Source organism: Carya illinoinensis, chromosome 4, assembly GCF_018687715.1.
Source record: "Carya illinoinensis cultivar Pawnee chromosome 4, C.illinoinensisPawnee_v1, whole genome shotgun sequence".
Taxonomy (NCBI): Eukaryota; Viridiplantae; Streptophyta; class Magnoliopsida; order Fagales; family Juglandaceae; genus Carya; species Carya illinoinensis.
Genome location: NC_056755.1, coordinates 3,681,434 through 3,702,439, shown reverse-complemented (window position 1 = coordinate 3,702,439; position 21,006 = coordinate 3,681,434). Strand labels below are relative to the sequence as shown.

Here is a 21,006-nt window from a genome sequence, read left to right as displayed (position 1 = left end):
GGGTATGCATTTTGTGAAAGAGAGAGAGGGATCAAGAAACAATCGTATAGGAAAAGAAAGAAATTTGACGAAATTTCTCTAACAAAATGTAAAAATTAACGACGGAGTGTGAAATCAAGTTGTAAGAGACATCCAACTTGAGGTGACCTGCATGCATGTAGGCGAACTCAGGGACGGTTTTAGCAAAAATTGTACCCCTTGGATTGAAGAAGGGTATCTTCCAACATCTCTATAACCTAACCCCATGGATGGCCGCTCTGAAGGATTAGTTGAATGCACCACAAACTCAATGTTGTAAATTAAGTGAAAAAAAGGGAGTAAACGTAGTTTTTCACAATGCTGATCCTACAGCGCCCTTGCCTTATTTGGGATCCATTCTTTTCCAACAAAGAAGATTTCTTGCACAGTACCACTCCTCAAATTGAAATGTCAAGACAATCACTTGATCATTCAAAAAATCTGAATCCTATGTAGCAATTCTATCCATTTTATGTGTTTGAGTTTTATGATTACGAAGTAGTACTGGCGGAAGAACCATGTTGAGCTGACCTCGTAGGAGAGTTTAGGAAAGGTTTTGGTGGAAATTGAGGTAATTGAAAGTTACATTCTAACATATCTATCACCTTACCCATTGATGGCCGATCCGAAGGATTGGTCTGAATGCACCACAAACTCACCATTATCATCCTTTTTATCATGTTGTCTTGACCATCATCTGTAATATCCCCAGAAGTATCATAAGTCTCACCCTTTTCAAGTTTGTCATAAATCCAGTTAGGAAAATAATTTTCACTGCTATGAGAGAGTATCCCATCATCAAGATTTTTTCTTCCCGCAACCATTTCAAGAACCAACATGCCATAACTGTAGACGTCGGACTTGTGAGAGACTCCGCCAAAGTATCTACTAAACACTTCAGGTGCAATATATCCTGCAGTTCCTCTCATGCCCGTCATTGACACAATACTGATCTCCTTTGTTTTGCATAGTTTAGCAAGACCAAAATCAGAGATTTTTGGGCATAAATTCTCATCCAAAAGTATATTGTGAGGTTTTATGTCAAAATGTAGAATCCTAGTCCTACAACCTCGGTGTAAATATTCTAGTCCTCGAGCAATGCCAACTGCAATTTGGAACATGATCTTGCTGTCCAAGTAACGATTTGTGATTGAAGATCCTTTCTCATTTATGAACTTATCAAGAGATCCATTTTGCACAAATTCATAGATTAGAGCTCTTTTAGTCCTCTCATAGCAAAAACCTAAAAGAGTGACTATATTGACATGTGATGTTCTACTAATACTAGCCACTTCGTTTATAAATTCTTCTCCATTACCTTTGGACTCGCCCAAGACTTTCACTGCTACAATACGCCCATCAGGTAGTTCCCCTTTGTATACAACACCATATCCTCCTTGTCCTACTTTATTTTTGAATGAGTTGGTCAGTTTCTTCGCATCTGAACAAGTATTTCTCTTCGGGGTCATTGATCCAAAATTCCATAGGATTCCTCCACAGTGAAATGATCATTCTTTGCATCTCTGGAACGCATTAATGACTAGGGCCACTAAAAGCAAGGACTAAGGGAAGGGCTGGGGACTTTGGACTCTCTTCTTTTTCAACCTCTCAAGAAAGAGGTACCGGCGAACTTATGCACATCCATAGCTTTTCTTGTACAGTGAGAGAGGAGAGGCCATAAGAGACTGTAAACAAACACATTAAAATGGAATCTCTCCTCCCCAAACCCCAATGGATGTAAACCAAGTGCCAAAGCACGTGAATCCGTGTGTTCATCTCTCTTTCATTTTCTTGCTCTTATTTTCTTTTCACCACCATGAATATACCCACCAACACCATACTCGCCGCACCGGACCACTGCTGAGGGCATCAAATCATGCCGTTTGAGGCCCAAATCTCCTCAGTGGGCTGGGAATGACTCTTTCTCTCATTCTGGCCTGTTGTGCGATTTTTAAAGCATCAACAGTGGTTTCGTCTGTAGGATCTGAACACTTTCTAAGCTGGAGGTGGGAGAATGATGATTTTTCGGTATGCTAAATAGTCACCGAGTGGGCAAATGGAAGTTCCCCAGATAAATGTTCTTGAACTTACGACTTTTATTTTCATAAAAATTATATATATATATTGACGCAATTGTCTAAATCTGCAAGCCCAAAACTACTAAGACGCTTGAGCGGTACATGCATCTCAGTCGGTGTATTTCAATTGCGCAAGCACAAAATAGTAGGACAGGCACAGGCATAGCTTAAAGTGTACAATTCACAGCTCAATTGGCTTCTCATCTCTCATTGCAAGGGCACCAACCGTGAGCTGAACGTTGTGTACTTAAATGCACATTACCCCATGGCACTGTCAATTAAGTGCACAGTGTGCACGTCCTGCACATGCATGGCATGTACAGTGCCATGCATGGCAGCAACTGGGTGCAAGCCGTGCACCCAATGGTGCCACGATCCGATGTGGCATAGACCAGATGTAACTGCCCGCTAGAAATTCAATTGTGGAATTTCTATTAACTTTAGGAATCTCGTGAAGACTCTATAAGCTTTCACGAATCCACTAATCGCAGAGGTTTTAGCCTGTCAACATAGTTAGTGTTATCACTCACTATGGTGCCAGAAATGCGATTTTAATTATTTGAGATAGTTAGAAGTGTCAGAATACATTATAGTCTACACCACTAGGCTTAATTGAATATTTAGGATTTTTCAGTACTAAGTTTATTACGTTTATTTTTGGAGTGAATGGTAACCTCGGTAAACAACTAAGCGCAGTGTTTTCAAAATCACAGTGTGAAATGTCCAAATTAGGTTAGCGAAATTTTATTTGGACACTTGGCAAGATCTTAACCACACATAATTAATAGTATTAGATACTTAGCACAAAGAGAAACCATTAGATGGAATTGTGAAAGAAATCAAGGTGTGAGATCATGACACCTAAGCAAAATACACATTTGGAAAATATCTTAAGAATAGAGATTTAAAATACACATGGAAAGATTTTAACCACCTTACTCTTCCAATTCTACTCCACATTTGGAAAATATCTTAAACTGATTTTTGTAGATATTATTGGATAGAATATTTTGAGATAATCTTTTATAGATATTTTGGGTAGGAGAAAACTACACTCAACTCTCAACTCCAGCCTTATCATCTTCCTTATCTCATCCATAAGCATCTCCAGTCATCACCCACGAACTTATCTTCATTTACACGTTCCTTTAAAAGAATATCAAACACTTTCTCTTGGACAGCTTTTAGGAGTTCTTTTGCACGCCCATTTCAAAGCTTTTTTAAGTGTTTTATCATAAAGTCTCCTTCATATAAATTGTTTATTTTTTAGTGTAGTTTACATGTATATCTTATTTGTCCCATTTGAAGATCATTTGGTCAGTAAAATATTATGTAAACTATAGAAAGGTCATTTTGGGAGATAAACTGGAGAATATGTTATAGTTTGGAGTTGTTGACCAAGCTAATGGATAGATATTGGTCCGAAATTTTTATGGAGTATTGTTAAGATGTATATATGACTATTGGTTGAGAATTTTTGCATGATTAAATGTTTTGATGAAAGATTTTCTTAGATTTAGAAACTTAGAAACTGGAAGAGGAAAAACAGTTTCTGTTTTGAGAAAGTTTAACTCTTTGGTGGTCTAAACCTATTCCAATGACTTTGATAATTTTATTGGAGGATCCTAAGCATCTTATATACATGTTATATTATTATTTTGAATATATTTGATGTTAGTTTCAAAGATATGAAATTTTATGTAAAGAGATATTCAAATAAGCCAAAGTGTGGATGTTCTTGGCTAAATTTATGTTTTGGTTAATTTTTAACCATGTGATCTTGAATTAGAAGCTTATATATGTTTTAGGACATCTTTTTAAACCATGTGATGGTTTGGTTTGAAGATCACATATTTATAAGTCATAGATCAAAAGGTTGATCAAAACAAGTTGGAAACAAAAATCAATAGAAATAACATATGAGAATTTCGGCCCTAGGGAGTTTTAATAGTTGTGATTAGTTTTAAATTTTTCTAAATTGATATATGAATTGAGGATAAAATTTACATGAGGCATGTAAATTTTAGTGACTTTTGGAGTTAGTATGCAAAATCCTTAAGTTATGAGTAAAACTGTCATTTTCCTACATGCAGAGAGTAAAATAGAAATTTTACTCTTTAAGTTAGTATTTTCCATATTTCAATTTATTAATAATTTAGTGCTAACTTTTAGAATCACTAATTACAGATCCTCGTGATCGCGCTTAAGGTTTTATAAGAAACGCGGAGATCGAGGTAAGTTAGCTTTTAACTTACTAGCAGTCTATTGTGTATGTGTGCTAAGTAAAGGAACTACACTGTATGTATGTGTGTTATCATATATGTCATGCCATGCCAAGTTATCACGTAATTGTCTATTATACAGAATTTATTCTGTCATAAATTTTTATCTGTTACATAATATATTCTGTTATGTATTACTGTATATTACAAGTACGTCATGCTAAGTATACCATCTATTACATATATGTCAAGTCATGTAATATTCACTGTTGCAATTATGTCATGTTAACTATGTTGTTTATTATATGTTATGCTATGTTACGAAATGTTTCTATTTCAAGTTGGTCATGTATTTCAAGTTATGTTCAAGTCACGTTATGTTACGTCAGGGCTTTAGTCATTTCGTATTCCAATCACGTTTTATCTTGATTACTTATGTATGGAGTCACAGCAATTGTGACGCATACACTACGTGAGACACAACAATTGTGACACGTAGAATACATGGGGCCACAACAACTGTGGAGTATGTATTTAAGCAGTTAAAGAATAAGTTTCCGTATAATACATGAGGCCACAACAACTGTAGAGTATGTATTTACACGTAGAATACATGGGGCCACAACAACTGTGGAGTATGTATTTTTCATGTTAAGTCAAGTTTGTGTAGAATACATGAGGCCACAACAACTGTGGAGTATGTATTTACACGTAGAATACATGGGGCCACAATAACTGTGGAGTATGTATTTTTCATGTTAAGTCAAGTTTGTGTAAAATACATGGAGCCACAACAACTGTGGAGTATGTATTTACACGTAGAATACATAGGGCCACAACAACTGTGGAGTATGTATTTTTCATGTTAAGTCAAGTTTCAGAACAAATTCATGATAAGTCAAATTTCAGATCAAGTTCATGTCAAGTCAAGTTCAGTTCATGTTTCAATTTAAGTTATGTCAATTATGCTATGTTGTATGCCAAGTTATGCTTTAATTACTTATGAATTTGATTATACATTTATACTTTTACTGTCATCCATGCATCATTAGCCTGTGTGGAAGTTTTTTGTTAACTTGCTGAGATTTGTAATCAAATCTCACTGTGGTAGTCCCAACTACCATTCCCCCTGAATGGTAGATCTTGTTACAGGATCTGAAAGAGAATCAGGAGCTGACCAACTAGACACAGTTGACTGAGCGACGATGCGACGTCAATGTTAATATAGTAGTTAATGTAAATTACTACTTGTATGATGGAGTTGCATCTCCAGTAGTTTTTGAATCATAATCATTTTGGACTAGTGTTATGATCTTAGTTGTTCAACGAGTCTTTATATATCAAGTATGTTTTAAGCATTTGGGATATTTTCAATTTGGTGCATAGTATTGCTAAAAAAATAATTTATCCGCTGCGAATATTGCATAATGTTAGATGCATGTTAGGAACATTGCATCTTATATGTCATGAATGGGGGCAGGTAACCTTGTGTTACATGTCTCGACGCTTCAAATGTCTGTCCAATCCCAAAAGGAATTTGGGGGCATCACACCAGGAGTGGCGTAGGCAGCCACCATAAGGATCGCCAATGCCATTTGGGTAATCCTTGGTGGTCGCCGACCATCCCCCTCCCCACGGCGTGGTTCATCCTAGACCACATCCAGATCGGCTCCCGATGGTGCCTCGGCTGCACCTTGGCACAACCTGGGCATGGCGCCCTTGGCCAACATTCTGGTCACCTGCATCATCTGACCTGCGACCGTCCCCTTCACCCGGGAGCGGTCCTGCGTGAGCAAAATTTGCTGGACTAATTGGCCATTGCATGGCCCAACCGTGTTGCCAGAGGATGGACACCGGTGGAGACCCTTGTGGTCCGTCGGCGCTGTTGGGATGCACTAGTGGTGTCCCTGACATTGGCGGCTGGCACGGGGTGGTCGATAGCCGTGCCCCTCTGAGCATGACAAGGAGCTCGCGGCCTCCAGTCATGAGCATGGTTGCACTGTCGGCCGTCACTACGTGAACCGCCGGAACTCTTTGGCTCAACCTTGACGGCCTCGTCCACCTTGGCCGTTGACGTCCTACCCCGTGTGCACCTTGCTGTGCATAGGGGATAATAACCATGGTGCGATGAAGGAAGTTTATCTACATTGGCATGGTCCCTAAGCACCACGGCTAGCGCACATGCACGACCATTGCTCACACACTCTACAACCTTGACCCACCGCTCAGTCTCCAACTTGGACACCACCAACACAGAAGTCGTCAACCTGGCTCGGAGGCCACCAACTTGGGAAAAACACCTCCATAGCCCAGGGATTACTCTGCTCAGAAGCATGGCTCGGGACTCCACAGGTAGCTCGAGAGACTCCATGACCCGGGACTCCTCCACTTGGAAGAACTCCACAACTCGGGGCATAGAATGCGACTGGGAAAACTCCACCGCTCGGTGGCATGCTCCACCTACTAGGCAGCCCCTTAGCTCCGCGCCTCCTTGGCTTCAAAGTCTCCTTCGCTCGGGAAAGTCCCTTGCTCGGAAACCATGCACTGGAGTCTACATGCAGCTCGAAGAATCTCCACGACACAGGACTACATGCGACTAAGTAAAAACCACGACAAAGGACTTTGTATATAACTTGGGAAAACACCATGCACAACATGGGAGACTAAATGCATCTCGGAGAATTTCCATGGCAAGGGATTGCGTGCGGCTCAAGAAAACAGCATGCACTACACGAGACTGCATGCGGCTCGAGAAAACACCATGCACAACACGGGACTCTACATATGGTTCGGAGATTCTCCTTGGCACAAGATTGCATACGGATAGGGAAACACCATGACATAGGACTCTGCATATAGCTTGGGAAACACCATGCACAACACGGGACTTACTGCGCAGCACCTCAGTTGCGCCCCATCTACCTGGATCCTTATTTGCAAGGAAGGCCTCTCTTGTTAGGGAGTCATCTGCATGAGAGTTTGCTCAGATAGAATGCTTAAGTCACCTGCACGGGAAAAACTCACTTGCTCAAGGTGAACTCTCCACTCGCTCTGAAATCACCAGACTCGGGAACGCCACAAGTTTGCCCGGCTTGTTAGTATCCTGCTCGGGAGTGCCTCACCTGACTCGGGCTACCTTCTAGGCATGTTGCATGGTATGTGCAACGTGTCACATTGGTCTTCCTTGGTTGGCTGCACACACAATGGATGCCATTTGCTCGGACTCACCTTGTAGGCTTGGAATTAATCTGTTTAGGTCCCTAGACTAGCTACGAGGTAAGGCCAAGTTTTTGAGACTCGCTAACCCCCCGTTTAACAAAGTTGAGTCTCTAGACTAGCCACAAAGTAGGGTCCTTAGACTCGCTGGGAGGTAAAACCAAGTCTTTGAGACTCGTTAACCCCTCATCCAACAAAGCCAAGTCTTTAAACTTGCCACGAAATCGGGTCCCTAGATTCGTTGAAGGGTAATGCCAAGTCTCCTAGACTCGCCGACCCCCCCTCACTTGGGTCCAACAAAGTCGAGTTTCTAGATTTGACACGAAGTCGGGTCCCTAGACTCGTTATAGGGTAAGGATAAGTCTTCAAAACTCGTCAACTCCCCGTCCAACAAAGTCGAGTTTCTATACTTGCCATGAAGTTAAGTCTCTAGATTCGTTGTGGGGTAAGGCCAAGCCTTTGAAACTCACCAACCATCGCCTAACAAAGTCGAGTCCTTAGAATCATCAACCTCCAGCTTGCTAGCCCAGAAGGGCCTGCTCTCGTGCTTTACGCAGTTGACCTTGTCTCCTGAATGCCTTGTTTAGATGCGCCCCAAGCTCACACTTTACGCTCTTGAGCCTGTCTCCTGCACGCCTTGTCCAAACGAGCCCTGTGCTTATGCTCTACTTAGTCGAGTTTGTCTTTCGCTTGCCGAACCAAGATGGATTTCATGCTCACACTCTACACGGTCAAGCCTTTCTCTCTCTCGTTGCTCCAAGATGGGTTTCGTGTTCGTGCTCGTGCTCATGTACGGTTGGGCAAGCCTCTCGCCTCATCTAAGCTCCGCACTCACACCTTATGCAGTTGAGCCAGCCTTTCACCACATTCAAGCTCTGCGCTTGCACCTTACTCAGTCGCACGAGCCTCCTGCCTAGATTTGCCCTTGGAGGCATTTGTCGCTTAACACAAGCAGAATATACGACTTCTTTTGCATATTTTACCTTTGAAGATTCTCAAGTTCATCTTTTTGGAAAAATTTCCCTTAAGAATCGTGGGGTATTTTGACGGGAGGAAGATGCCAAGCCCATACTTGTGCCTAGCCCACCAGGCTACAACTAGGGATAAGAAGGGAAATGAGTAGGAGATAAGGGGACAATGGGAGCAGCCAAGTGGCAAGAGGGGTAAGAGGAAGTCATAAAGGAAGTGGGAAAAAGGAAGGTTGCTCAGACACTCAAAGACACTCAGACACGCAAGGGAAACGGGTCACCTCATGGCAGGCTGGCATGCGCAGTGAAGGGCAGATTAAAGCAAGGACCAAGGGAAGGGTTGAGGACTTCGGACTCTCTTTTTCTTCAACCTCTAGAGAAAGCTTTAGGGGAACTTCTGCACATCTATAGCTTTTCTTGTATATTGAGAGAGGAAATGCCATGTGAGACTCTAAACGAGCACATTTTAATGGAATCTACCCTCCCCAAACTAGATGGACGTAGGCTAAGTGCTAAACCATGTGAATCCATGTGTCCATCTCTCTTTTATTTTCTCTACTCTTATTTCTCTTTCACCGCTATGAATATACGTGTTGATACCATATGCACTACACAGACCACCGCCAGGGGCATCAAACCACGCCGTTAGAGATCCAAATCTCCTCAATGAGCTGAGAATGACTCTTTCTCTCATTCCGGCCTGTTGTATAATTTTTGGAGCATTAACACTCTTAGATATCAATATCAATTTGGAAGCATGCACGTCTAAAATCTTCTTTTAACAATATCATACAAATAATTGAATTTTTCTCTTCCTATTTATTTAAAATTTTGAAATAAATTAAAATTTTATATCGTATTGGAGTAGAAATCATGAGTTCAACATAACTCTACACTCTACTATATTTAATTAAATATTTAAAAAAATTGTTACTTTAATTTAAATCTCTTAAAATTACTTTGCGAGCGCTCCTTTCCCAAAACTCATAATTAGAGATCGGATATGCCAAGAATCGGATCGGATTCAAGAGCTTTTAACAAGTGAATTGACAAGAATTAAGTATTATCATATATCATTAATTAGAGCAATTGAAGCCTGTCAGTTACTGCTATCTTATGATCTTTGCCACTAAAGAAGAATAAACCAAAGCCAAATAAATATGCTGAACATTCAGAACTACATGAGGACTAATCGGAACAGCATTGGCATATAATCCCTGACCTTTCTTCGTTAATGGTGGCTTTCGATCGATAACCCTTTGAAGCCCAAGTTGAATGAGAATTCAAGATGCTTTTATTAATGATGCATGCTGCGAATATGAGAAGTATTCTGCTTACGAATTTGAACATCATTAATTGACAATGGGGCTCGCTTGAGATCGAGATTTGCTGCAGATCCTGTTGAGTTGCTCCGAGATAGAAGTGGTCGTAAAGGGCAGAAATTCATTCCGTACGTATCCACTACCACAGCTGCTTTCCGAGTAGAGATCAACACCCATTTCTTGAACCTTGCCAGAAATCTGAAACGACAGGAACCGAACAGCCTGAAATTGAATTGGAGGAGCTATATATATATATAAATATATATATATATATATATCAGACAACGCTAGTTTGGAGGAAAATAGTGCGGCATTATGGGCAGTTTGACGTTTTATCTGCAACAAAAAAGCACTAAAAGGGTAAAACCTAACAAAATCTTCAAATTGAGAGTCTTGGAGGCATAAAACTTAAAAGAATACCCGAAGCTTCGAATTACAAACGAAAATCTGGGAGAGGAGACAAAACAATATAGGTTTCTTGAAGAGTTGGAGATCATAACTAAGCAAGCGCAAGATGAAGTAGATTGAAATACGAGTCCTGTGTACATGTTGGTGACTGGGAGGCCGGAAAGAGACGAAGAAGGCAAGACGTAGTTTTAAACTTCTAAGAGCATCCATGTTGGCCTATGCATATCTATATGCAAAGCCACTTTTGCATAATATTAACATAAATTAAGTTGCATTGGATTCTCTATCTGTAAAAATTTAGCTAACTGTAAACAGTATATTTACAATTTTTCATATCTACTATTTACTCTTCAAGTTATATTTTAATAGTTATTTCTCTCTCCTCCCACACTCTCTCTCCCCGAACCCCCCAAAAGGGATTATTTCTGCAGCTCTCTCCACACGGTTTCTCCTTTTCGAATCTCCATCCCTTTTTCGATCCAAACAACCCCACTGGAAGAAGCAGATCCGTACACTTCTCTCTCACGACAGTTGTCGACGGAGCCTGCGATTGCTTTGGGAACCATCACGATTTCTGGTTTTTTGAATTTTCTACTATTTCTAGTATGATTTCTCCATTTCTCTTCACGGTTTTAGTTAGGGTTTTAGATTAGTGAAAGTGCTTTTGTGTTTTTTTATTGTCATTTCTTCATTTCATGTTGTTCTTGGTTTTAGATTAGGGTTTCTGATTTTTAGATCTCATGGAATCGATTTTCTGTTCTTGCCCACTATTATAGAAAGAAAGAAAGAAAGAGTAAACACAAGTAAGAAAAAGGGTGGAAATGATGGTCAGGGTATGAGTTCAAGAAAGATATTTACAGGCCACTTAAAATTATAGCAAATAGGGCCGTTATTATTTCACCACCATAAGCTTTTTCATGAGTAATTAGGAGCCTTCCAACCCACAGTTGTAAGGGACAAGAACATATGGCAAGCGCATATGTAAATCCAAGACCAAGTCCTTGCACAAGGCTTATTCATATCAAAGTTTTAAAAATCGTTCCGTTCCGGTCGAAATGGCAAGAATTTTTCGTGTCGGAACAGTGACCGGAATGAGATAGGTATCTATTCTATTTCAAGTCAAATTTTGGCCGTTCCGGTCAAATTCCAGCCTTTCCGGTCAATTCCAGCTGGAATAGTAATTCTAGTCCGAAATTAAAATTCAAATTAAAAAAAATAAAAAATAGCTCTTTTGTAAATAAGTTGAAAAAAAATAGATAAAATTGTACTTTTAGAATTCAAATACCCATTTCCGTGCACTAGAAGTATTATTACTTTTAATAATTTGTCTATGCTTTAATTTTTTTCCTTTATTTTTGTGTCTTAACTCAAGTTTGTGATTTTTTTCAATATATATTCATGTTATAAATCTTTAATTCTTCTATATATATACACATATACATGATACACACTTACATATATATATGTATTTATTTTATTAATTGTTAGTTTATATATACATATAAATATTTATATATAATATATAATTAATTCTGAAATGGTACACCGAAACGTACCGGTACCGAAATATTTCGTTCCAGTGCCTTAACGAGAATGGTCTCCGGAACCGATTTCAAAACTTTGATTAATATACCATATCTTAGAGTTGCTTGTAGTGATGTTGCGTAAGAATACTTGGCCAATGTTCCATTTGTAAATGCATGCAATGTCCTAATATAGGAGACTGCATTTTTAAGAAACTATTCATGCTTCAGAATCATTGGAATTAATTACTTCACAAAAATGACTGCAAGCATAATTCAAAAATTGTTGCTATATTTAAACTATTTACTTGTCACTTTGTAAAAGAATATATATATATATAAACTGTACAAGTACACATGTTGTATACAAGAGAAATACCCATCTAGAAAACAACAAAGATACAAGAAAATCATGTAAGTTCAGCCCAATAAAGTCTATAAAAGTAGCCAAAATGAGTAGTCTTGAGCTCCTCCTTAGTCCATTCACACTCCTAAAAATTTTAATTTTTCTTTCTGTCAAATACAGCATATAAGACAAGTAAGAACCATTTTCCGCGCTGCACTAATTATCTGGGCTTCCAGCTAAGCCTCCCCAAGAGTAAAAAAGATCCACTATTTTACCTAAAAAAAAAAAAAGATCCATTATTTTGTAAAGGAGTAAATAATGTAGGAAGTAGGAATCCATTAGTATGTCATGCTTTGATAATGCAAAGATTCCTCAAACTGGGGTAGGAAGTCTTGATTTGTCATGATGTGGGGGCTTTGATTTGGTGGGAGAGAACTTTATGTATACTTTTTACTTGGAACACCCCACCTTCCATTTAACCACTATGCAGGTTGATTTTAATGTAGAGAGATTCCAAACTCCCTCTTGAGTATTTATATGTTCATTAATTCTAATTCTATTTCTATGGGTGTGGAGGTTGGAGGAAGTAAAGAAAATGATGGTTGACATGATGTATTCAATGCAAGACATTATGTATTCAATGCAAGACTATGAAAGGTGACATAAAGTTGGTTTCTATAATTAAGGAATGGCCTAAAGATTGAAATGGCATAAACTCTTTCAACAATCAAACAGAACATTATAATTGGGAGACTTACTCGAGAAAATTGCATCACACAACAAACTTCCTCCAAAAGAAGAGGGGGAAAAAAAACCATGTCCTTGACAAGATTCATGTCTGATACAAGGTACCAAGACCTAGTACCCAATAAAATCTGGCCATCCACTCCATGCACCATTGGAGCATATATACAAGTTGGACCATCAATGGCCCCAATGACTTTGACTTGTACATCACCAATAGTGGATAAACACTTTCATACTAAGGATTAACATGTTTGGAGTTTGATAAATATGTTATCTTGTGGATTAACATGTTTGCATTTATGTCCTGTATTTATGTCCCGTTTTAATTGCATATAGATAAATCTACACATCATCATTAAACTCATAAAAATTGCATTTAGATAAATCTGTACATCATCCTAAAAACTACATAATTTGAATTTTGTAAACATGTTGGCCTTGCTTAATCTGAATTTTGTAAACATGTTGGCCTTGCTTTACCTCAAAACATGTACTGGGTATGAATTTAATGATTTTTTTAAAACATGTTAGCCTTGTTTTGCTTAATATGTGCTGTTTTAGTAACATTTTGTCCTTCAATATTTTGTTGAATGATGAACACTTTAATTGATGAGGATCCATTCTTCACCACATTGTTGAAAAGTGGTGATGGTGGTATAAATAACCCTACTGTGGATGCTGCTTTCATTGATGTCCAAGCAATACAACCCCAACGGGTAAAAAGGGCACCTAAACATAAATCCCAGCAGGGTGTGTCATTTGTGTAATGATATACTTACCACTCTTTTACCATTATTTTACCACTTATAGTGTATTTATTTTTTTATCATTTTCTTTTGAGTATTTTTTTAACATCCTTAGCCATTAAGAAAAAATTTAAAAAATATATAATTTTAGTGATAATCACTTGCTTAATTATTAAGTAAAAGAAAAATTAAAAAAATTAAAAAAAGTGGTAAAAAAGTAGTAAAATAGTAGTAAGGTGTTGAACCCAAGGTTTCAAGTTTTGTTTAATTATATATCTACACATGGATTTTGATGATAACAAATGACTTCAAAGAATAAAGAAGTCTCAAACTCAAGTTGTCTACATAATAGAGTCAAGCACATCAAGGAAACAAGCATGAGCAAGAAGGAAACAAGTTCACATTAAAGTTATAGAGTAATGTTGTAAATCTCTTAAAAATTCGAAATTATGATTAAAGTTCAAAATTAATATTTTATCATAAAACATTAAAATACATTTTCCACATGTGCATGAATATTTTGAAAATTAAAATTGAAAATTTTGAAAGATGATTGATTGTGATCTTTCACATGTGCATACCTTGATTAAATGGTTGAATTTTGAAAATATTAAAGATGATTGATTGTCATCTTTCACATGTGCATATTTTATTTGAATATTTTCAAAAATGATTGATACTTTTTTTGACTTATGCAAAAGATAGATGTTTTTGTTTGAAATATTTGAAAAGTAAAGTGTGCTTTTTTTGTCATTTGCAAAAGGTAAAAAGATTAGGTTTGAAAAATTTGAAAAGTAAAGTGTGCTCCTTTTATCATATTCAAAAAATAAAAGATTAGGTTTGAAATATTTGAAAAGTAAAGTGTGCTCCTTTTGTCATATGTCAAAAGTAAAAGATTAGGTTTGAAATTTTTGAAAAATGAATGATGTTATCTTTGATAATTGAAAAAGAAGAACCTTTTATTTGAATTTTTTAAAAAAGTGAATGATGTTGTCTTTGATATGTGAATCTTTTTAAATTTAAATATGAAGTCTCATATGCTTATAAATAGATCATTTGAGAGCTTCACATTCACAACACCAAGAGCATACAACATTCATTCAAAGGTTTCATTCTCTCTTCTCTAAGTATTGAGTCTTAATCCTTGTTCATTTTGAGAGATATAGTTTATACTGTATTGTTCTTATTTCACTCATTGAGGAGTGTTTTCTGATAACCTACCCACTATCAGCTCTTGTATCAGTAAAAGGGTGTGTATAACCCTTGTGCGTGTAGAAAGTGTTCTACACAGAGAATAGTTGAATCACCACGTGCAAGGTGATTGCAAGTGTAGAGGGTGTTCCACACAGATCCTTTGTAGCAGTGTTGTTCAAAGGTGTAATAGGTTTCTATCTCCACCTGAAGGAGGTTAAATAGTAAATTTGGGGATCCTCAAGGGGTAGCTTAAGGCTTAGGACGTAGGCAGTGGGGCCGAATCTCGTTAACATACTGAGTTTGCTTCTCTCTTACCCTTACTCTTTATATTTATTACTGTTTCGTATTTTGTTTATATTTTATATTGTATATTTGATTTATAATTATTATTTTTTTTAAATACAACTCAATTCACCCCCCTCTTGTGTTAGTCATCTGGGTAATAATTGGTATCAGAGCTAAGAGCTCTATTATAAGATTAACTATCTTTTGAGTTAAGATCTTATGACTAACATTGCAGCTTCATTTGGTAAAGGTCAATCTAGCAGTCGGCCTCCACTCTTTTGTAGAGATAATTACTCATTCTAGAAAGTTAAAATGAAAATATTTTTTCAGGCTCAAGGTCGAGAAATCTGGAAATGTATTGTAAATGGATCTTATATTCCAACAAAAGTGGTTGATGGAGTAAAGGTCAAAAAGGAAGAAGAAGAGTTTGATCGTGAAGACAATAGACTTTATACTTTGAATTTAACTGCTATGAATTTATTATTTAATATTCTCAATGAAAATGAATTTAATAGAATAATGACTTGTGCTACGGCAAAAGAAATTTGGAATAACTTGGAAGTTACTTATGAAGGAACTTCGCAAGTCAATGAATCAAAAATTTATATTCTTACTCATGAATATAAAATGTTTAAGATGAATGATGATGAATCTATTTCTAATATGCATACTCGTTTTATTAACATCATAAACAGCTTAACAGCTCTTGGCAAAATTTATTCCAAAGTGGAGATAGTAAGAAAAATTTTCAATTCTCTACCAAAACGCTAGGAATCAAAAGTGACAGCGATTCTTGAAGCTAAAGACCTCTAGCTCGAAGTGAATGAACTCATCGGGTCACTTATCACCTATGAGTACATATTGAAAAGAGGAGAAGAATAAGGAAAGCCAAAGAAGAGCTTAGCACTTAAAACTATTCCTCATGAAAGTGAAAGCGATGATGATGAGGAAAATGAAGACAAAGATGAAGAAGTTGCAATGATAACAAGAAGAATTTAGAGGTTCTTAAAGAAAAATAAAACTCATCCGAAGAAATCCTTCAAAAAGTTTTCCAAAAAAGATTCAGATAAAAATGACACTTTAATTTATTATAAATGCAATAAACCTGGTCATATCAAACCAGATTGTCCTCTGTTAAATAAAAATTGAAACAAGGGTAAGAAAGTAATGAAAGCTACATGGGATGATGATTCAAATAGTTCAAATAGTGAAACAAGTAATGAAGAATCAGCAAATCTTTATCTTATGGCTAAAGATGATATTGAGGTAATAAATCTTGATAATATTGAAGATCCTTCATGTGAAAAATTGTAAAATGTTTTAGAAGAGGTATATGAGGAATTTGAAAAATTGGGTATCGAGTATATTGCTTTGAAAAAGAAAAAATTTTCTTTAACAAATGAAATTGATATTTTAAGAAAAGAAAGTATCATTTTGAAAGATGAAAATCTTGAGTTGAATAAAAAGAAAACTGATTTAGAAAATATTGTTGAAAACTTTACGAATGGAAAAAGAAATTTTGAAAAACTTCTTTGTAGTCAAAGATGTGCTTTTGTCAATGCAGGCTTAGAATATATGCCAAAACAAAAATACAAACCTTATAAAAATTTCTTTGATAATCCTTCTGCATCAAAGACCAATATTCAAAATTCTTTTCATAAAAATAATTTTGTCAAAAAAAGATATTATTATAATCATTCAAGTTCTTCATATATGACACATGCTATTTGCAATTTCTGTAATAGAAATGGTCATAATTATCATACTTGTCCTATTAGAAAAAATCATACAATAACTATTAGGACTATATGGGTACCTAAAAATCTTGTTTCTTCTAATACTAATAAATAAAGGATCCAAAGAACTTGGATACCAAGAAAAATCATTTTAATTATTTTTATAGGTATGCATGAAGTCATCCACAAGTAAAAACAAATGGTTTTTAGATAGTGGATGTTCAAGAAACATGACGGGAGACAAGACTAAATTCTTTGATCTTAGATCTAAAGAAGAATGACACGTGACATTTGGAAACAACTCAAAAGGGAAGATCGTGGGAATAGGTAAAATTGGTAATGAATCTTCTCTTATAATTGAAGATGTTCTACTTGTTGAAGGTTTAAAATATAATCTTTTGAGCATAAGTCAATTATGTGATAAAGGATTTACAGTTACTTTTAAAATGGATAAATGCATTATTTTGAATGATCATGATTGTAATATTTGTTTTATTACTTTTAGAAGTAACAATGTTTATACAATCTATTTTGAAGAAATTACCTCACAAGATGCAATTTGTTTTTCAGCTCAAAATGAAACTAGTTGGTTATGGCATAGAAGACTAGGTCATGCCAACATGGAACTTATTTTCCAACTTTTAAAAAATGATCTTGTGAGAGGTTTACCAAAAATATATTTTATTAAAGACAAAATTTGTGATGCATGCCAATTTGGTAAACAAACAAAAACTTTTTTTAAAACCAAGAAATATATTTCCACTACTAGACCATTGCAACTGATACACATGGATCTTTTTGGACCAAATAGATTTGTAAGTCTAGGAGGAATATATTATGCATTTATTATTGTTGATGATTTCTCTAGATATACTTGGGTCATCTTTCTTACTCATAAAGATGAGGCACATAATGTCTTTACCAAGTTATGCAAGAAAATTCAAAATGAAAAAGGTTATACTATTTCAAGTATCCGAAGTGATAGGGAAAAAGAGTTTGTTAATAAAAATATTGAAACATTTTGTGATGAAAATAGTTTTGTGTATAATTTTTCTGCTCCTTGAATTTCTCAACAAAATGGGATAGTAAAGAGGAAAAATAGATCTCTTCAAGAGATGGCAAGAACAATGCTCAATGAGAATAACTTGCCTAGTTATTTTTGGGCCGAAGCGGTAAGTACTGTATGTTATATTATAAATAGAGTTATGCTAAGGTTTAAATTAGATAAAACCCCCTATGAGCTTTGGAATGAGAAAAAGCCCAACATTAATTACTTTCATATATTTGGATGCAAATATTTTATTTTGAATGACAGGGATAATTTAGGCAAATTTGATGCAAAATCTGATGAATGTATCTTTCTCGGGTATTCTACTAATAGTAAAGCTTATAAAGTATTCAATAAAAAGATTTTGACTGTACAAGAATCTATGCATGTAGTATTTGATTAATCTAATTCTCCACTCTCCAAGAAATCTATTGATGAAGAAACAAGAGGTATAAATAATATAAAAAGTCTCAATCTCAACAAAGAGAACACAATAGAAGAAGTTCAATATGGAACCATCAGGAAAGATCATCAAAATTTAATACAAGATGCAACCAAACAGTGAAAATTTGTGAAAGATCATCTAGTAGAACGAATTTTGGAAAAACCTTCACGAGGTGGAAGTACTCGATCATCTCTTAGAAATATTTGCAATCATACTGCTTTTCTATCTCAGATTTAACCCAAAAATATTGATGATGCACTTCTTAATGAATTTTGGATTCTAGCTATGCAAGAAGAGTTAAATCAATTTGAAAGAAATGATGTTTGGACACTTGTTCTTAGACCCAAAAATCATACTATTATTGGAACAAAATGGGTTTTTAGAAACAAGAAAGATGAGTTCGGAGTCATTACTAAAAATAAGGCTCGACTTGTAGTCCAAGGTTTTAATAAAAAATAAGGAATCGATTATGATGAGACATATGCACCAGTCGCAAGATTAGAAGCTATTCGAATGCTACTTGCATATGTTTGTTATAAAAATTTCAAATTTTTTTAAATGGATGTTAAAAGTGTTTTCTTAAATGGTTTTATAAATGAAGAGGTATATGTTGAGCAACCTCCAGGTTTTGAAAATCATATTTTTCCAAATCATGTTTTCAAACTCACAAAAGCACTATATGGACTTAAACAAACTCCTAGAGCTTGGTACGAGAGACTCAGTGGTTTCTTGATTAAAAAGGTTTTTCAAGAGGAAAAATTGACACAAATTTTTTCATTAAATATGGAAATAATGATATTTTTTTAATTTAGATTTATGTTGATGATATAATATTCGGTGCTACTAATGAAAATATGTGTCAAGTTTTTGCTAATACTATACAGGAAGAATTTGAGATGAGTATGATGGGAGAACTTACATTCTTTCTCGGATTACAGATTAAGCAAGTAAAAAGTGGGACATTCATCAATCAATCAAAATATATTAAGGAATTACTGAAGAAGTTTGGGATGGAATGTGTTAAGGAAATTGGAACACCAATGAGCCCATCAACTAAACTTGATAAAGATAAATCCGGTAAGCCAGTTGACTCGAAGATATATCGAGGTATGATTGGTAGTTTATTATATTTAATAGCCAGTAGACCAGATATTATGTTTAGTGTATGCTTATGTGCACGCTTTCAATCATTTTCAAAAAAATCACATGTAATTACAGTTAAGCGCATTCTTATATATCTTAGTGGTACAATTAATCTAAGGTTATGGTACCTTAAGCACACATCTTTCGATCTAATCATTTACACAGATGTAGATTATGCTGGCTATAAAATAGATCGAAAAAGCACTAGTGGAGCATGACATTTCTTAGGTCATGCACTAGTTTCCTAGTTTAGTAAAAAAATAAAATTCTATTGCACTATCTATACTGAGGCAGAATATGTTGCTGCGGGTAGTTGTTGTGCTCAAGTTCTCTACATGAAGCAACAACTTGAAGATTTTAAAATCATATATAATCACATTCCCATCAAATGTGATAATACAAATGCTATAAATCTTTCAAAGAATCCAATACAACATTCTAAAATTAAGCATATTGAAATAAGATATCATTTTTTTCGAGATCATGTACAGAAAAGCGATATAGTACTAGAGTTCACAAACACACACGATCAGTTAGCAGATATTTTCACAAAACCTTTATCAGAAAATAGATTATGTATGATCAGAAGAGAAATAAGTATGATGTATGTTATGAATATAGGTATGATGTATGTTATGAATATCTCTTAAAAGATATACCAGAGTCAATAAAATAGAGATAGATTTTTTAAATACTTTTACATAAACTTGAGATTCTTAGCCTTATGTTTGAGACGCTCATTCTCTTCATACAATATCATGTCATTCTTATCCATGGGAACCGGCAAGTGGAATGAAGAATTTAATAAAGATTTCAACTGTTTATTCTTCTGCCGAATAATTCCTTCACTTGTGTGAGACTCTTGAACAATTCGTTGAAGTACAACAATTTGTTCTTTGAGTTTTTCAACTTCATGATTTCTGACTTGTAGCCGTTGGGAAAAAGCAACAATAGAGGAAGAGTAGCGAGTCTCAAGACTCACCAAGTCATAGATAGCATCAAAATCTAACTTATTACCAAATTATTATTTTCTTACTGCAACATGGCACCAATGACAGCTGCAGAAAGGACAGGAGGTTGAGGTGCAGAATGACTCATAGATGGATTTAGAGAAATGTTAGAAAAATGAGCCATTGAGAAAAGAATAGAAGGCTTAAAACGAGAATGTTGAAGGAATGTAGATGACTTATAGAGATGAGAAGAAAACTTAATGTGGATTGGATGAACTTTAAGACTGATTTTATAGAGATAGCATAGAGAACCAGACGAGCTATCATCCAAGTCAAAGAGCAATGTGATTTTTTTTCTCGATCGGTGAAAATGACATTTTTTAGAAACTCGGAGCCTTCAATATCGTTTGTCAACAACATCAAGCGATTTTTTTTTTTAATTTTCAGCCACACTTGTCGAGTCACAGACGGATGCATTTTTTCAACTATCTACAGTTTCTGCACCGTTTTCTTTAGTCCATTTACTTGCTGCGGATCCTTTTTAATGATGCCAAAAGGGGAAAAAATGTTAGACTAGAACATTAACATTGTTTGAATTGCTAAACTTGTTA

General features: G+C 35.7%; 1 pseudogene; it reads right to left on the bottom strand.

Annotated features, from left to right (window-relative positions):
* Positions 1-269: 269 nt before the first annotated feature.
* Positions 270-1,552, bottom strand: LOC122307469 (annotated as a pseudogene).
* Positions 1,553-21,006: the final 19,454 nt, after the last annotated feature.